The sequence below is a fragment of the Lathamus discolor genome, chromosome 1 (assembly GCF_037157495.1).
Source record: "Lathamus discolor isolate bLatDis1 chromosome 1, bLatDis1.hap1, whole genome shotgun sequence".
NCBI classification, from domain to species: domain Eukaryota; kingdom Metazoa; phylum Chordata; class Aves; order Psittaciformes; family Psittacidae; genus Lathamus; species Lathamus discolor.
Window position 1 is genome coordinate 101272926 of NC_088884.1, and position 18172 is coordinate 101291097.

General features: G+C 38.1%; 1 long non-coding RNA gene across 2 annotated transcripts in view; it reads left to right on the forward strand.

Annotated features, from left to right (window-relative positions):
- Window positions 1-17591, forward strand: part of LOC136007287 (uncharacterized) — a 32815-nt gene extending 15224 nt beyond the window's left edge. For both annotated transcript variants that reach the window (XR_010609584.1, XR_010609585.1), the window contains exons 2-3: window positions 11515-11593; window positions 16230-17591. This is a non-coding gene — a long non-coding RNA (uncharacterized LOC136007287). The remainder of the gene's footprint in view (window positions 1-11514; window positions 11594-16229) is intronic.
- Window positions 17592-18172: the final 581 nt, after the last annotated feature.

Sequence of the window (18172 nt, forward strand, 5' to 3'; positions counted from 1 at the left end):
ACCACCAATCACCATTGCACAACTATTTGGGTGGCCATTTTAAGAGCCAGTTTGGAGAGCTGACCTGGCTTGATAAGAATATATAATATTTTCCTTTTTCCCACTCCCCCTTAAATCTTACTTTAAAATATGTTCTGTTCCCTCCCTGGGTCACAGCACAGCCACATTGGTAGAACTGAGAGGGTTATATAAAAAGAGAGGAAAAACAATCACCCGCAGCCACCTGTCAGTATTTCCATTAAGGAAATCAGTCTGACAGTAGCTGTTCCTCCTTAATTTCACAGCTTTTATTTCAGAACAGCATACCCAAACCCTTGTTTTTTTCTTTGATTGCTCAGTCCTACCACATAGCTTTTTAGTAAAAGAAGTTATTACCTCTGCCTACAAGTCTTCGCTCGCTCAGGAAATGGAGGAGTGGGAAGAAGTTGTTGAACAAACAAAACAGAATAAAGCCCTCTAGAGCACCCCATTCAAACCTGAAGTCTCTCTAGAGATTTAATTTCAATGAGAAATAGTCCCTAAGCGTTAGCTACAAGTTGTCCATTTTTAATTTTTATGCCATGAGGAGACACTACCGACAGTTACCAAAGGCAGACTAAAAAGTGTGCAAGTTACCTACCCTTCTTATCCATCTTTTTTATTTTTTTCTAGCCACTCCTGGTTGTATACATGCTTTTATCAGGTGCCTGTGGATATTGCTCATAGGTAGTGGCTTGGCTGCATGCAAGATCATTTGAGCACAGATAAACATGTCATGGATGGGACTTGGGACATCTAAGCTTTTCTTTTGGTATCTATAGCATAAGAGGTTCACACCCAAGCTGGTCATCTTGATTCTTTATGGAGACAACAGAAGGAACAAACACTGCTAACATGCAGTCCAGCTCATTCCAAAGTGGATATCCAGCCCATACTTCCTAGTTTGTTCATACAGCTGATGCTTGTAGAACTTGCCCATCCAGAGGACCTGAGGGGCTGGACATAGGCAGACAATAACAGGAAGCTAGGCATTTATTCTTCATATTCAGAGTAAAAGTGGCAAAGACTGATCTTATATAACAGGACCTGACAGTGGCATTTGGTCAAGTTCCCCAAGCACCCAAATATTTATCTGTTCATCTCACTCCACTTACTATTACCTCTCCTTTCCGATTTCTTTCTAATCACTTTTCTCCCTCTGAGACTACAGGAAAACCAGGTTATGCTAAGCTAGGCACCAGAAGCTATATTAATGGCTTTCCAAGAGCACAGAGTACTCCATGATCTTACTGCCTTAACAATTCCTTGAGATTCGTTAAATACTAAACACACATTTAGGCTCCTCTTTTCTCCAAAGAACAACAAGCTTCTTGCAGCTTAGTTTCAATTTAGCTTCTCTTGCCAGGGCTAGAACAGCCTGAGGATGCCATACTGTATTGAGACCCAGAAACAGTATTTCATCCCCTCTCTGTCAAAGCTGTTCATGTTGTGATACAGTAGACAGATAATTATCAAGAAAGAGAGATCTCCATTGTCCTTGTGTTCCCTTCCTTTCCCCACTCTGCTTCTTCTGATCTCCTTATGAGGGTGCCTTGTCAACATCCTGGTTGCCAGGGCAATCAATCCTGCCTCAGGTCATTTAGACCATTTCCCCATATGTCAGATTTCTTTTCTAGCCATTTCCTTCCCAGCACACCCTTAACAACTCACAGTTTTGCCTTTGGCCTGACACAGCCTCCCCTCTATTGCATTTTTCTCCTTCTTCTCTGGCTACGTTTCCTTTTTTCCATTTCAAGCTGGAGGGCAAATGAGCAGTGACCTCTGTAGCTGGCACCAGGACCTCTCCTGCAACTACAGAGGAGCCAGGCCTGCATGAGAGGCGGCCAAGTCCCTTTCCCAGGAGAGGATATTCACCTCCCCACAGCAGTTGCACTCTGCTGAGAAGCTGAACAGAGTAAAAGTTAGATATTGATTAATCCTCTGTTTGTCTGTTTCCTTCTATGTCCTCTTTCTGTGAAGCGTGGATTCTCTCAGGAGAATGAGGTAGCTATAATAAAAAGAGCTTTCCCACATTTTTCTCCCTTAAGTGCAAACTACATCTAGAAGAAACCCATACCAAATTCAGTTTACCAGGTTAAAAAATAATAAAAATAGTAAAAAATATTTAAGCGCCTGGGTTCCAGCAGAGATATACCGAAGTACCACAACAGTACAGCTGGTCAGTTAACTTCTTGCAGATAGCATTTTCTGTGAGATATTTTGCTTTCAGTGAATGAGTGTTCAAACACACAAATTTCTGCTTTTCAGTTGGGTTACCCGTGTGCTATTTATGAACCCAGAAAAAGCAGGAAGCACTCAAAAAAAAAAAAAAAAAGAAAAGAAAATATTTATCTCATGGGATAATTTTTCCTCGTCCTTAAGTTTAGAATTGAAGGAGGTCAGGTCTGACTTGCATAAGTTTTGTTCAAACCTACCTCCCGTATGAAGACAGGCTGAGGAAGTTGGGGCTGTTCAGCCTGGAGAAGAGAAGGCTGCGTGGGGACCTCATAGCAGCCTTCCAGTATCTGAAGGGGGCCTATAGGGATGCTGGGGAGGGACTCTTCATTAGGGACTGTAGTGACAGGACAAGGGGTAACGGGTTAAAACTTAAACAGGGGAAGTTTAGATTGGATATAAGGAGGAAATTCTTTCCTGTTAGGGTGGTGAGGCACTGGAATTGGTCGCCCCAGGGGGGTTGTGAGTGCTCCATCCCTGGCGGTGTTCAAGGCCAGGTTGGATGAAGCCTTGTGTGGGATGGTTTAGTGTGAGGTGTCCCTGTCCATGGCAGGGGGGGTGGAACTAGATGATCTTGAGGTCCTTTCCAACCCTAACTACTCTATGATTCTATTCTAAGATATGTGAAACCACTGTCAGAACCCTGCATTAACTCCACTGCCCTACAGAACTATGTAATACAGCCCTACACCAAGCTACACAGTGCACTCTAAGTTACATTTGCATTTGAACCACTCAGGCTATGTGCTTGCTGGCCCTTGCAGGGCCCCAGCGCATGCCCCTGGCAGCAATGGCTACTGCCATTTACACTGTGTTACATTGTCTGTGGCTTTAGAAAGTGCAAAGTTAGCACTGAATGAGTTGGAAGGAAGATGTAAAACCAACTTCTTTTGTGTCCAAGACTCCTAATACTAAATAATAAAAATGAAAATTAAAAAAAGAAATTATGCATGAATGCATTAGTTACACTTTTGCCTTGGCATTCAGACTCAGCATCACCCACAGGGCTCTGATTCTGTGATGATCATAATTGCCTTTAAATCCCTTTTTGATCTAAATAGGAAATGGAGGCAATTATCTTCCAAGGCTTCTGGCTCTCCCCAGGTTTGTTGATGTTTTTAACATGCTGCAGGACCTTCTCTTTCAAGGTTAATTTTGGCTTCACCAGATGAAAACAAGTCACAGTGACATGCAGCACTAGAGCTGTCCAGCTTCACACAAACTAATTCTATGAGTGGTCTGCATTATTCTAGCCCTGTTTTGCTTCTTTCCCTGCAGAGTGTCATAGTATAACTGATTAACACACGACAAATTCAGCAACTATCAGGCCAAGCAACTGGAAGGATTTTGCATGGCAGACACTTTCTCAAAATTGATTTTATTTGATAAACACAGGAATGTCAGCTCAGTCCCTGTAAAGGAGAGTGATGAATGGTACATCTGAAGTGCCCAGGGCTGGCTTCCTGTCACAGGAATGCCACACTCCCCTTTCTCCAGGACTAAGATAAGCCCAACTATGTTTAGTAGCTTTCGCCAGCAGACCGTATATCAGAACAACCAAAGCTGCTGTTTGACATATTGGGTGTCCTGTCAGCACAAAAATGCTTTAACCTTTAGTTGGTGTTGCACATTCTGTTAACATTAGAGCCACGCATAAATCTAGGTAACCTATGGAAAAATGGTAAGGTGAGAGGGAGGTTAAAAACTACTGTGAATTAAAAAATGAATTGGTTTGAGGGAGCCAAGACATACAGATCTTGCTGTAGTACTTTGGTAATGAGAAATTGAGTTCATGCTTTTACTAATGTTGCTATAAAGTCCTGCGGGACTTATGGCTTCCAAGTTGTGGGAAACAAATTTTAGCAGAACAGAGAACCCTGGAAACCGAACTTAAAAGATAAAATAGGGCAGAGGCATCAGTTTTCTCTCCATCAGAGCTGTCCTAGAGAAGTCATTTCTGCACTAATAGTCACAGAAACACGAAGGCATTTGAAACAAAATTACCCCAGGTTATCTAATGAAATGTTTTCCTTAAGGCTGAAAGCAGCAATACAGAAGCACAACTGGGATATGATCTGAAAGTCCATGGTGATTTGCACTCAGAAATATTCATACTTCTAGACTGTCAGCTGTTAACATTACCAAAGTCATTACCTTGAATGACAAAATAATATATATCAACAATAGAAACTACAATGCAGTCTAAAAAAAATAGCTGCAGTTCTTTCTTCTGTTGGTTAGAAGCAAGAGCTACCATAAAATTTCAATCCTATTTAGCTAGTGAGTTTTCAAAAAACTTTATATATTTAAATAAAATCCTAGACTTAGACTAATTCTCAGAGTGCCTTCTGATGTTCATAGAGCTTACATTATTTTGATTTTGAAATAAAACCTATTTTACATTCATTAAAGTAAAACATTTTTTTGATAAAAATTGAGAAAGCATGAGGTGACCTGAAACCTTTCACGCCCAGATTCCACTGCAAAAACATTGGAAAACTTTGCTTTCTGTCACAATTTAGGATTTAATGTAAAAATGCCTTTTTACATTAGATTTAAAATACATTAGTAAATTAAAAAAAAAAAAAACAAAACCAACCAACCAACCAAAAAAAAAAAAAAACAACCAAAAAACCCACCAAACCTGAAAAACCTATATTTGCAATAAGTAGCTTCTAATCATTGTGAAATAAAAGAGAAGACAAAGAATTTGGGGATTTCTCCCAAGGGAGAAAACAAGCAACAATAAGCAAAGGGACAATAGAAACCTAGTTGTCCAATAAGATCATTCTTTCTGTGGTTAAAACCAGAAACAGAACATAGAGCCAGATTATGCTGACTGCCACTGGTAAATTAATTAAAATATGTAATACTAAAAACAAGATCCAGAATAATTAAACAGTGGTATCTAGTGCTGCTCTTGGAAATCAAAGACTTTAAACCACGTCATGACTGATAGAAAAGATACAGAATCACAGAATCACAGAATCACAGAATCCCAAGGGTTGGAAGGGACCTAAAAAGATCATCTAGTCCAACCCCCCTGCAAGAGCAGGGTAACCTACAGTACACAGACGTAGAATTAAGATAGTTTCAAATATTCTTTATCCTCCATTAACTTTCAAGACAGACACATGCAAAGCTAGCAGAAAGGCATACATCCAGGTGCTAATCAGAGATGCAGCAGAGAATGCATCTGTATTATGGGGAAAACATAACAATTCCTCCACTGAAATGACAATTGCTGAGAAGCAGTTTAAGTTTAAGAGACAGACATTGAAGCACTATGGAAAAAAAAAGAGAGATACTGAACTTGGGTTGAAAATGAAACCACATATCAGGTTACACACTATAGTCAAGTAACAAGAATCATTATATTGGAGTTTAAAAACAAGAATCAAAAGAGAGACTATGTCTAGGAGTCAGCCACTGACCTGGAAGACAGCACTTTGAAGATGATGATGTTGTTACAATTTCATGCAGCATTAAACACATAATTCATGAAGCTCAGACTAGTTGCAGGTTAGAATTATGTCAAGAGCAGAGCATACTTACAGTAATTGGCACTTTGCAGAGGCAATGCAAGTAGCTCTGTCCCAAGCATTTCTTCTGCAAGAGGGGGGAAAGGTCACCGATAAGAGCAAATTAAAAATGTTATGATAGCTAAGTTACACCATCCTAATCAGCAACACATGATTTTGCCCAAGAAGACAGCAGAGGCTGAAAACAGATGTTGTAAGGTGGCTCCAGCATCACTAGAACTCACCACAGAGAAAGGGATAGCCCAGAAAGACAAAGCCTACAGCAGCCATCAAGTGAAGGACCTCTTCAAACCTCTACTACTTGAGTAAAATTACTCTCTGGAGAATAGGCCAAGTGAAATACCAATTTACAGGTTTGCCATTGACTTCATATGACTGTTCTGTGACATTTGTATGAATACAAAAAGGTACAATGATCTTTCTGAGATGACATCTACATATATTCAAGCTCATCTGTGGCTTTCAAAGATCACTTTCAGGGAGGAAAGGCAGTAGTGAGTTTAACCATTACAAATACAGAATCATCCTAAGCATTCTCGAAGGTGCTCATTGGCAGGGGGAAGGTTTGTGTTGTGCTTCTGTGGAGCTACAGGGAAGACACTTTTGGAGCAAAGCTTCTGACATTAGTAGAGGCTATCTGGATAGAGAGAGGCATACTTGAAGTACACTGTGTTTATAAAGTCAATTTCTCACCAACTTTGATACTACTTGTCGAGTTCCCCCCAAGCTCCATCAGTGTGTTTGCCTCCACGTATATTTCTGCAAGGTTTTGAAATAAATTCACAGCTCTGCATTCTAACCCTGTGGAATTTGCCAAGAGTGCTACAGCAAAGAAACCAACAGTCACTGCGTGACAAATTGTAAGAACTGGGTAAGAAGCTCTGCAGAGCTGAGTGTTTTCATCTGTTTCTTCTTCAACTCAGCTTTTGGATTTTTGCCACTGAAACTGTAGAGGACCACAACTCAGACATCTGACTTCTGAACTGTCTACCTTAAGATTACCATCCTTCCCTTCTCAGTTCTGGTGCAGATGATAAATGTCTCTCTTAAATCAACACCAGATACTTCTCTTAAATCAAAAATTAATTTATTTCTTGGAATTAGCACACTTTCCCCTTAAAACAATGTATTTATAATTTACTTTGTTTCTATTTTAACTTTCCTCTTACAGTGAATCTTTTTCTTTCATGCTTCCAAACCAACAGGCTGAGTTTTCCCCATGGGCTATTGATGGTATTAAAGTGGACTGTTCAGCAGCTGTGCCTTACTGCCTGCCCTATTGATTGGTTTCTCACATGGCTCTTAATAGGTTTATTGATATTTTGGATTCATTTTGTCCTGATTTTTGTGAAGCTTCACATTTTCACAGTCAGGCTCCATTTTGCTTGAGAAACATATCCAATTAGTTCATCTTTTAAAAGCCAAGTTCTCTTACTAATGATTTAACCAGTGGCTTTATCTAACCAACTTCTTTGCCTTTCCTAGTGTTTCTTTGGGCTTTCTTAATTTTGGTTTGGTTTGGGTTTTTTTGGTTCAAATATTAAGGATCTGGGTATTATCTGCAAATTTCTGAATGCAAGCATCTTGGTAGCAAAGTATCCCCAAGCTAGTTTTTGTTCTTTTTAGGAATCTCAGTCTACCATTGTTGCTTGACAATGTTTTGAAACTGTATTTGTCAGACATTTTAACATACATGAATTTTGAAATCCTTTGCTGGCATTAAGTAACATAGCATTGTTGTTACAAACTAGCATGAAGCATTACTTCAGGCAAAGATTAGTTGCTTTGCCATTAAGAAGAAAGGCTAACAAATAAATGTATTTAAGCCTGAACTGTTACTCATTTAAAAGCCTTACTGAAGAGCAGAAAACAAATCCAAAGAAAATAAGTCTGTAAGATTTCTGGAGCTATTGAAATTGTGCAGCTTCTGGAACCTCATGGAAAGACAATGTACTAAATGGGTTTACTGATAACTGACAAATGTTATGTCATAAAATGTTTCCAAGTTTCTCACATGTTGATTATTTAAAATTACACAAAATTGATGGAAAAGATTAAATGCTCATTTTCACTATTCTTGTGGTGTTTTGTCTGGCTTGATTTGAAAGAATTCAGATACTGTTAATTTTAAAGTTTTTTTCCTTGATGTAAGAATAGACCTCATTTATAATCTTTTTTTTCAGTTACTTTCATGACCTTTATCCAGGATGCTACTTTAGGTACTATATTGCTTTACATTTCTGTTGCAGCATTGCTCTTTAGTTTTATGGCGCTATTCATTTACAAATTTAGGATAACAAGGTGGTTTGCAATTAAGTCAGCATGAATGTTACATGTAAATGAAACAAAACCAGCTTTACAATTCTACTGCATTAAATGCCTGATAACGGGTATGTCACTTTAAATTCACTCAACAAACAGGGTAAACCACAACAGTGTACTATCAATGCGTAAGCAAGACATAAGAATAATTTTCTCAGGTTCTCAATAGAATTAGCAATCAAATCTAACTTACAAAAGACAACCACCTGTCTCACTGCGGGTTTTGTTAGAAATTCTCCTGGAACTTCACAGATGGGTTCATTGTAAAATAGAAGGCCTTACTTAAATAACATCAGAAATCTCAGTATAACTTCTGTAGTTTTAAACATCAACAGTGCAAAATCCCCACTGAAGTTAAGGGAAATTTTACCTCTGACTCGGTCAGATTTTTATCCTATTATCTGCAACATATCAGTGTATAAGAACCAAGATTTTTTTATTTAAGATAATCTTCAGGAAACTAAAGGCTTTATAATTTGCACCAGAGAATCATTAAATGCATTTTTGAAAGTCCTACATTTAAGCAAGCTGACAAATTAGGAAAGCACCAGCCTTTAAAATAATACACAGAGGTTTTTCACTTGAAAATAAGAGATTTATAAGCCTATGTTCCTATTCTCTAAGAGGGTATTAATGCCAAACTGCCTCTTACACTATAGTAGGCCACAAAAACAAATCAGAGGTTTAGTAACATGACGATCTTACTGTATTTTTTGGTTTATTTTTGGTGGTTTGTTTGGGGGTATTTTTGAGTCTTACATTTTTTACAAACATGATTTCTCCTTTCAAACTCCTTTTCAAATAAGTGGCTATGTGCATAACTATTGTTTTCACTATCATCCTCCATGTTTCTTAGACAACTCTCCAGCTGCTTTCAAAGTAAGCAGATTCTCCAGCAGAGGCATGATGAAACTCTAACTGTAAGGGAGGCCTCTGGGCTATCTTTTAAAACAAATTAAAATATATTTGAAAAAGCAACATTTCTTCAGGTGTTCCTCAAACAGCAGAGGACAGTTACACAATTTCTTCAAAGAAAGATACATGTTTGTAGAGAATAGGTCCATGTATCAGTTAAATTTATCTACTGAGTAGCTTCAAGTTTTAGCCGAGTTGGAACTGAGACTATGTCTGTCTTTTGTTTACACAGCAGGATTAAAACAGGAGGATAAATGAGGGGTTCTTGGCTGGCTGAGGATTATAGAAATAACAGAAAGACCTCATAAAAACAGATAGCATCCTGCTTCATATTTGCAGCTCCAAAAAGCTAAAGTTTGGCAGGCACACACTGCGGTTAAAGCTTCCTTATTTGGGAAGAAAAAAAGCAGTAATACTAAAAAGGTTGAAAGACAAGCAGCGTTCTTGAAAAGACTTAAATTCAGATAAACTAAAGTAGGCATATACTAACTGGGCCAGCATCAAACTGATGGTTTGGTAACCACTACTTCCATCAGAAGAGTTTGGACTCCCTAAAATATGTTTCCAGTCAATTTTTATTAGACATCAGTAATTAATGTCTGGACAGAGATCGTTCAAGCTTCCTTCCCGTTTGAAGCCTGCAGTGTTATGGCTGCATGCAAGCAGGGAATTAGAGAACCTTCTGTTCCCTTTGGTCACCAGCATCTCACTTAGGAGCCAGGAAGGAGGCAGTGCCAGCTGCTGGTCAATAAGCAGCTTCATTTTCCTGGAAAGCTCTGTGTTCTAAAAACGTACCAAACGTGCAAAAAATAAGGGTCAGTATTCAATCTGTGTCATGCTGGAAACTACCTGCCATTTAATAAAATCAGATCCTTAGAGAAATAAGAGGATTAAAAAGGGCCTTGAAAATGTCAACTGAACTCTTTCTTCACCATGAGGTAACATTGGTTATACTCATGCCAACCCTGACCAACAGTTGCTTAATCTGTTCTTGAAGGTCCCCCATGACAGCCTACAGGGCTGTCTACTCCAGTGATTCACCATCCTATTAGGTTTCCTAAAGTCTAATCCAAGTCTTTGCTGCAATTTCAGCCCATAGGACTTACTATCCTCCTACTCCACTCAAATGTAGAGAAAAGTCAGCCTCTGACATTGCAGTAGCTTTTTAATAGACAATGTCTCCACTGATGATCTCAGTCTTTTCTAGACTACATAATTTCAACTCCTCTGACTTTTTTTTAGCTCATGGTTTCTAGGCTTGTGAACATTTCTGTCACCCTCATCCAGAACCCCTCCAATGGGCTGACCTCTACTTGAGGTGCAAAGACCCAAACCTGACATGCTATTCTAGTCAAGATGTTTCCATGCTTAGAAGAACAGGGATGCTTCTGTCTTGCATATTCTACTCTTGCTGTTATGGCCCAACAGGAAAAGTCCCTTATTGCAACAACAGTTGTGACAAAATGGTGTAAACACAAACCAGTCCTTTTCAGACAAAAAGCAGCAGCATATGAATTCAGACATAGACATTTGTATATCAACATATAGGTGCTCCATTCTCACACTACCTGGAGAAATCTGTAGTAAAACAACTTCATATACACTTTATCAAACCAGGTCTTCCCATCAGTCACAAGCCACATCTGCTATCCAGGGCAAAAACCCCACCCTGGGATATGATCAAATCTAATCAAATACTGCAGAAACTGCATGGTATTGTAGCGAAGACAAGGCTTTCTTGCATGTGGGATCCAACATTTTCAGTCACAGCTCACCTTTTGCATGATCATAGATTTATGAATACAGATCTGTCATTGATCAACTCAAATTCTTACATTTGAGACCTCTGCTTGAGTTCCAGGTAGATGTTTTTAAAAATTGCACTAGGTGATTAAAAAAATCCCCACACCAAGTACATCTCTTCTGGTAAGAGCATCTTAGACATTAAAACCTAAATTCAAATAGAAATTTAAGATAAAGATGTTTCCAAAATCTTAGCCTGCAAACATTTTTGCAGCTGCCATGGGAGTTGTGGAATTTAGGAAGCTTAGAGAAAAAGTTACCACATTTAGATTATATTCTGTCGCACTCAAGAGGATCTACAGGGTTGCCAACACCTCACAGATTTCAGCTGCATTGCTAAATACTCAATATAACACAATATACACAATATAACCTTTGGCTTCTTATCTCCACATTTGCTTGCTGCAGCCCCACTATCTCTTCTTCAGTGTCTTCAAGAGACGCAGAGAAGCTGAAAAGCATCAGCAAAGCTCTGGAAAATCTCTGAGATTGGGAGACTGGGTAAGGCAGACAGGGTTCTTGCAGCAGTTTATTTATGTAAGTTTAGCCGCTGGAACCAGGTTGCACACAAACAAAACATGATCAGGAGTGAAGGGAGGCCTAGCTACTTTTTATATTCACACAGCATTCAAGAACAGACAGGACATGAAGACTGATTTTTCATTTTTTTTTTCTACAGCAAAAGATTTCCTGAGAAGACAAATTGGCTACAGAGCATCACAGTCCTTTTGGTCAAGCTGGGTGTGCTGAAGTAGCCGGTAAAGAGAAAAAACAGTTAAATACGTCCTTAAATGCCAGTTAACTTGACTCGTGGTTTTGGTTCAGCAAAAACACCTCTAAGTGTTATAGTAGAAAACTGCAGCAACAAAAGAGAAATTTGAAACAGATTTTCTGGAGTGTTTCTAATGCATCTAACCTTCTCTCCCATAAAACTAGGCATATTTCTTACACACAGAGAAAAAACAAAATGCATCCAAATTTTAATATGTAACTTGAAGGAGAAAGGAAATATATAGCTCCCTAATTGTTTTCAGAAGCCACAAATGATCCTAAATATCTTTATAAACAAATCTGACTGAATACCTTCACAAGGTCAAAGTTCAGTTGTGTATTCTTGAGATAGGGTGTCATAAAGCTTGAGATCAGAAAGTATTTAGAATGGTAAAAGCAGAAGACTGGAAAGAACAGTAAGGATTACTGCTCATGATAAACGATACAGTACTGCGCCAAATGCAATAGTCCAGCAATTATTTATTTCTAAAGAGCCTGGAAACAATTATTAAAGCTGAAAAACTGTGGTTTTAATGAATGTCAAAAATTATTACATGTCATAAAAGATCCAAATCCTTGATTTAAACATATTAATTAAAGCAATCATTTGATTAGAATTGCTTTAAGCAAAACCTAAGTAAGAAATAGTTGAGAAAAGCAAATGTAGAGTGTGTAAAATAAAGAAAAAAAAAAAGAAAGTAAAAAGGAAAGAAGTTGCCTGTGAAGCCTTACTAACAAACAAATAAAACAGTAGAGGTCTGGAGAAGCTCCCAGCAATGAGTTACATCATTTACTGCAATATTTGACTAAATTTCCAATGGACTTTGAGTGCAGAATGTTGTTTGTATAATGCTAGCAAGCCAATGGTGGGCTCCAAATAAAAGGAAAAAGGATTCATAATTTACCATCCCTTCTGCAGCTTTCTTTTCATTACAACAAAAGGCTGTTTCAATTAGAGCTGTGCAGATTCTCTGTGCTGAGTTTGGTTCAAAGTGTTTTTATGCAATGCCAGCATCTCCAGGGATTAACTTCCCTGCAGGCCAAAGCTCTCCCAGTGCTGGGACTGTGATTTGTTTGGGTCAAGCTGTGCTTGCCATCTCTCCCCATAGCTCTCTTGAGAATACTAGTTCTCAGCTACAGGCCTGATCTGACCTTTTCCCAGTGAGTTAAACTCTGCAGCCTGTAGCTTACTGCCCTTCAGACTGAATCTTGTGGTGACTGTAGTACACCAGCAATGCACCCCTGTGGCAGTTCTTTTCCCCCCTCTCCTGACAGGGCCCTGCAGTTCACTGCACATGTGTGGTTCTATGGGTAACCACACGCTTCTGTCTTCTACCTTCTCCATTTCCCAGACACATCAACACAAGAGACCCACATGCAACTGTCACCTTCCAGGTGCTTCTTAATAGAAAAGTTAAAGGCATCCTAACAGGTTCTCTTACACACACAGACACACTGACTCAGATATATCCAGCCTGTTGAGTAAAGCATGCATAATACACCAAACCTTTGTGTACCTAATGCTATCGCATAAAGCACAGAGAAACCAGCTGATACAGAAATGAAATGGATCGGAACGAGCATGCAGACTGTATGCAAATATGTAGAGGCTTGAAACCATAGCATTATGCATTATTATCAGTCATCTCATTCCTGAGATTAATTCAATGTACTTGCCTCAGCCTAGGAATTAAGACACGACACTGATAATATATTGCATTTCCTAACAGCAAGAAAGTATAAAATACTTCCAAAAAAATTGGTTTAATTCTGAGTCTCATTTGCAATTAAGTACAACATTCTGTATCTGACTGGCAAAACCAAAATAAGATCCACCCTAGACCTATACAGTCTGCATTGAGCTGAGTACTCGGAGAGCAGCAAGGTAATAATTCTGCCCGTTACCGTTTACATACGATAAACATAGCTGAAGGAAATGCACAAGACAGCAGGCTCTATCAGGGAGCTCACAAGTATTAAGTAGGCACTAACAGTTGCTGTTCAATATTGTGAATAACACAGGCACATCTAGGCAGCATTTAAAAAACACCCCAAAAGCCCCTACTTTGCCATAAGTATGTTGGCCTGTAAATAAACCAGTATGAAGTATTATGACATGCCTGTTAGATTATGTCAAGCTCTGACAACTGAATCTAATAGGCTGCAAGAGCAAACATTATTTCTATTCTTGTATATAATATCTTCTCCACCAAAACTTCTTCACTATTACTGTTAACAAGTTGAAGAATTTAGCCAACTTTATGCCCAGCACCAAAGCTGAAAGTGATACACTCAAAGGGGCATTCTGTTGTTTACAACTACCAAGAATGTTTTCTTTTTTTGACTTATTTTGGTATGACATAACAAACCCTGTATTTAAGCTAAATCTTTCAGTATTAAGAGTTTCCTCTGACCTTTGCCTAAGAAGGGCTGACATTATTTTCATTAAGCATTTGAAACTGTTAGCAAAGGATAAGTAGAAGGCATCATGTTTTGACCGATGTGCCTAAAACAATGATCTCTCCTGCCACATGCATTCCACAGAAAGATGCTGATAACATCTCAAAAAAGAAAAAGATGGGAAAGAGCTGGACTCGCACCGGGCAGCAGTTGCAGCATGCTGCACTCAGGAGCGCCAAGGAAACAGGTTTTTTCCCATCTTCTGAAATTCCTAGCAGCTCAAAGACAATTTCTAAAATTAATTTTCACTAAGAGGTTAAATCAAAAAATGGGAAATAGTAGATTTACAATTTCCTGTATGTCCTTATACAAATAGGTTATGATACTGACTGGTTAGAGGACTAAACACATATTTTCTCTGCCAGTCTATGCATCAGATCCTACCCTCCTTATGAAAGCGGCAAATTAACATAGCAAAGGCCCTTCTGAATCTGGAATTTCTGAACTTTTGAGGCATCAGTTTGCAAACTTAGTATTTAAAAAATAGTATTAAAAAAATATCCCACACTGCTGCTAACTTGCAGTCTATAATACCATTTTAGTAATATCAGTGCTATTCCATTGGTGCTAAAGCCAGTGCTAAGGAAGGCATGACTATTTAATATAGAGGTAAAGACCTAGGCTGATGTTTATAAGACCCCATGACTAAGCTCATGCAGCATTATCCAGGTTTGATGATATTTTCCCCCAAACATAGGCCTTACTGCTTGAAACAAGGATGGTGAGGTCCACAGATTGGCAGCATGGGCCATCTTTATTAACAGCATTTGCAGAATTCTGGCGGACATGTAGAAGTCTTATTCAGGAATATTTTCCAGTACTTTTGTAGGTCTTATTTAGATGTGGGGATACACTAGTTCATTCTTGCTTGTTTAGCTTTGGTTTTAGCAGGCAAGCTTGGAACTATGATGGATGCTCATTCTGCATGTATCATCTGGAACTGGGCTATAGCTTGGACCAAAGGGGAAACTGTTATGGAATTCTTGGAAAATTCCTCAGCCAATCTTTCTGTTCACTTTAGTGCTTCATTCCAAGCAGAACTAGGAGAGTAGAAAAAAAAAAAAAGACCCATTGCAGAGCACACACACATACAGATGGAACACATTATTGTTAAAAAAAAAAAAAAAAAGAGTTATGATGAGAAAGAAGAAACACGTTTGTGAACTAAAATACAGGTACTTTAAGACATACACTAAAAGGCAACTCACAGAAAGTTACTCCAGAAAAACGCTGCATACAAACTATGAAATAGATGTACTGAAACTTAAAGAAAAGTAGTGATTGAAGCATCAAGGGAAATAATTTATGACAGAATTTTGCAATGGAAAAATATTTTCAAGAAAACAGAGAACTGAAAGGAAAGAAAAATTAAGAGTTTAAAAATGGTACTTGAATGTGCTTGATCCTGATTGTCCTGGGTTTACCAGGAGAGCTTTTCAATTATATTCAGAACTGGGAGGGAATCACAAATCATACTCCCCCAAACTAAAGACAACTGAAAATATCACATTCCCCATCTCTGGACAGTGATCAAGTCTTTCCCTTTAAAGGAGTAAGGACATTTAGAAAAAGACAGTTTCTTACACTAAAGTCCTAATTGAAAGAACATGGCATGACCTGAAACAAAATGTTAATTAAAACCACTCTGCATTTCTTTTCCAAGCAAAGTCCTTTTGTCTGACTTTTATAGATTAATTTGACATACTCTCCTCCCTTGCCTGGAAAGTTCTGGGGGTTTTTGTTTATACTGTACAAAGCATAAAATTATTTTCCTTAATGCTTTGTTCTTTCTAATTGCATGAAATGTAGCATCATTTTGAAACACATTCGTAAGATGATGAAGGCCAAAGTTAACATATGAAAAACATATGGGAATGTCCATTTGCATGCGTAAAACCCATACCAAGTATATATGAAAACAAGCACCATAGTGCTTATGATACTCTGCCCACAAGGCACCTGTACTATTGATTAATACTACACATCTACATGCATCTGTTGGAAAATCAGATGCAGAAGCACTGCTTGCATAAACCCCTCCATTATCATCTAACAAAATTATGTTTCTCTACTTGTAACACACAAGAAAGCTTTCTCTAAAGCCTTGCGAAACAAAACTCACTCTAAATTTAGTTTTCTAATACCATTCCATTTCTCTCTTAGGTCATACAGCCTCTCTTCTTTTCAGTGGAAAATTGGAAGCCTGAAAGGACATCATACTCCAACAGGCAATGCCACTGAAAATGAAATTCATTCTAATCCTGTGTTCTAAACTCTCACATTCAAGCAGAAGATTGCCATCGTTCAGAGCATAGAACAGTCTCCTTTTACTTTCTGCCATCCAGAAAAATTCCCTGTATTTACTTTCAAGGGCACTTTAAAATAAGTCAGCAGTAAAACAAACCAAAAATGCATAAATTGCAGAGATTTCCCCCTCCTCCTGCAGATGACAACAGTGATAATGAATAGCCCATTTTATACTCACTAAAACTTCTGTGATTTCCTTTGTAATACATTGCCTACCAAAGGAAGTACAAGCTGAAAAGACCAAGAAATTGAAGACTTAACCCCAAATTTCCAGGAATACAATACAACAACAAAAAAAAAAAAAAAGTACAGCAAGGACAGGAAAATAAAGTTTGAGGAGAGAAGAATATGCTCCCAGGTAATCTCACTTGATTTACTAAATTATCAGCAATATTTCAAAACACAAATTACACACCATGGAGAAAAGTCAGATGGCTGAAGAAAGAACATACACCCTATCACTTCTACCCTTCTACAGCAAAAAGAAAGTGATTTTTCTGTGATATATCCTGAGCTCAGGTGTCCAAGATCACCTCACAGAAGTACCTCCAGCTGAGACAGGGGAATGCAGTAGCCTAAACAAGAATTTGGTAGTAAATTGACTGTTTCTCTGTAGAGGAAAAAAAGGGGGTTGGGAGAAGATTAAGAAATTACCATCTGGCAAAACCTTTGCTTGGGGAGTTTACAGTTTGGTGAATAGATTATCTTTAAAAGATTCTTATATGCCTAAATAGCTTCAAAATAAATGAAAACTGTAAAACACTTACTGTGCTTACACTGCTTGGCTGGGAATTGCACAAGTTTGCGTATTTTGAATTAAAACTACACTCACGGTTACCTTTGAGGAATTAGTATCTTGGACCTAATCTAAATTAGTTAAAGTAGAACAAACAACTGAATGACTCATGAATGTTTTGTCACACCATTCGCAGTGAATTCTAGTTCATCTGTAGTTTACTGCCATGATACAATAAGAAGAATCCACAGTAAAACATTTTCTTGTGCTATCTTCTGTTTTAATTTTTATCACAGATAAATGAATAGAAGTTTAATTAAATATGTCCCTTATAATTTCTCCCTTCATATAAATTCCAAAATCAAATAGCATTCTCAAGAGCTGATATGTAATCAAATAGTTAAGATGTAAGTTAAGACTGAAACACTTATAATTTTACAAATGACATAAGGCAATTATTCATTAATAAACATGGAAATTTGGTTTGGTTTGGATTTTTTTCTCTTTAGACAGAATAACTTCCAAGATCTAAATAGAGTTTCTTTCAGGTGTTCCTTTCTTAAGTCTATTACATACACCTTAATTAAGAGTTAACTATTAGTCCGGTTAAACTATGCTTTATCCTAAGGCAAAAATTTTGAAGGCCTAAATTTGGAGATGACTGTTATACAGAACACCCATTGCAGTCATGAGAGAAAAGTTTCAGCTGAATCTCTGATTAATTGATTTTTAGCCAGAGTGATGGTAAAAATTAGGAAAGCACTTTTTGTGTCAATGATTTTACCCAAAGTACTTAAGATTCCCTGCTCAGGACACCTTCCGTGCTTTTACGTCCTTCAAAGCAAAAGCTTTATTGAAATGGGACCATTAGCAATCCGCTTGTGACTGAACTTCATCCTTATTTTGCTGGGTTAACTATTACAATAACTTCTTCCCTGTACCATCACTCACAATATGTAGCACCGGGCAGTGTGTTGCCTGCCTACCCTTTTCTTTACAAGGAAAGAGGGAGCTGGAGGGACAATCTTCTGCTGTTGTCCTGCAGTCGATCTTCCTTACTCCA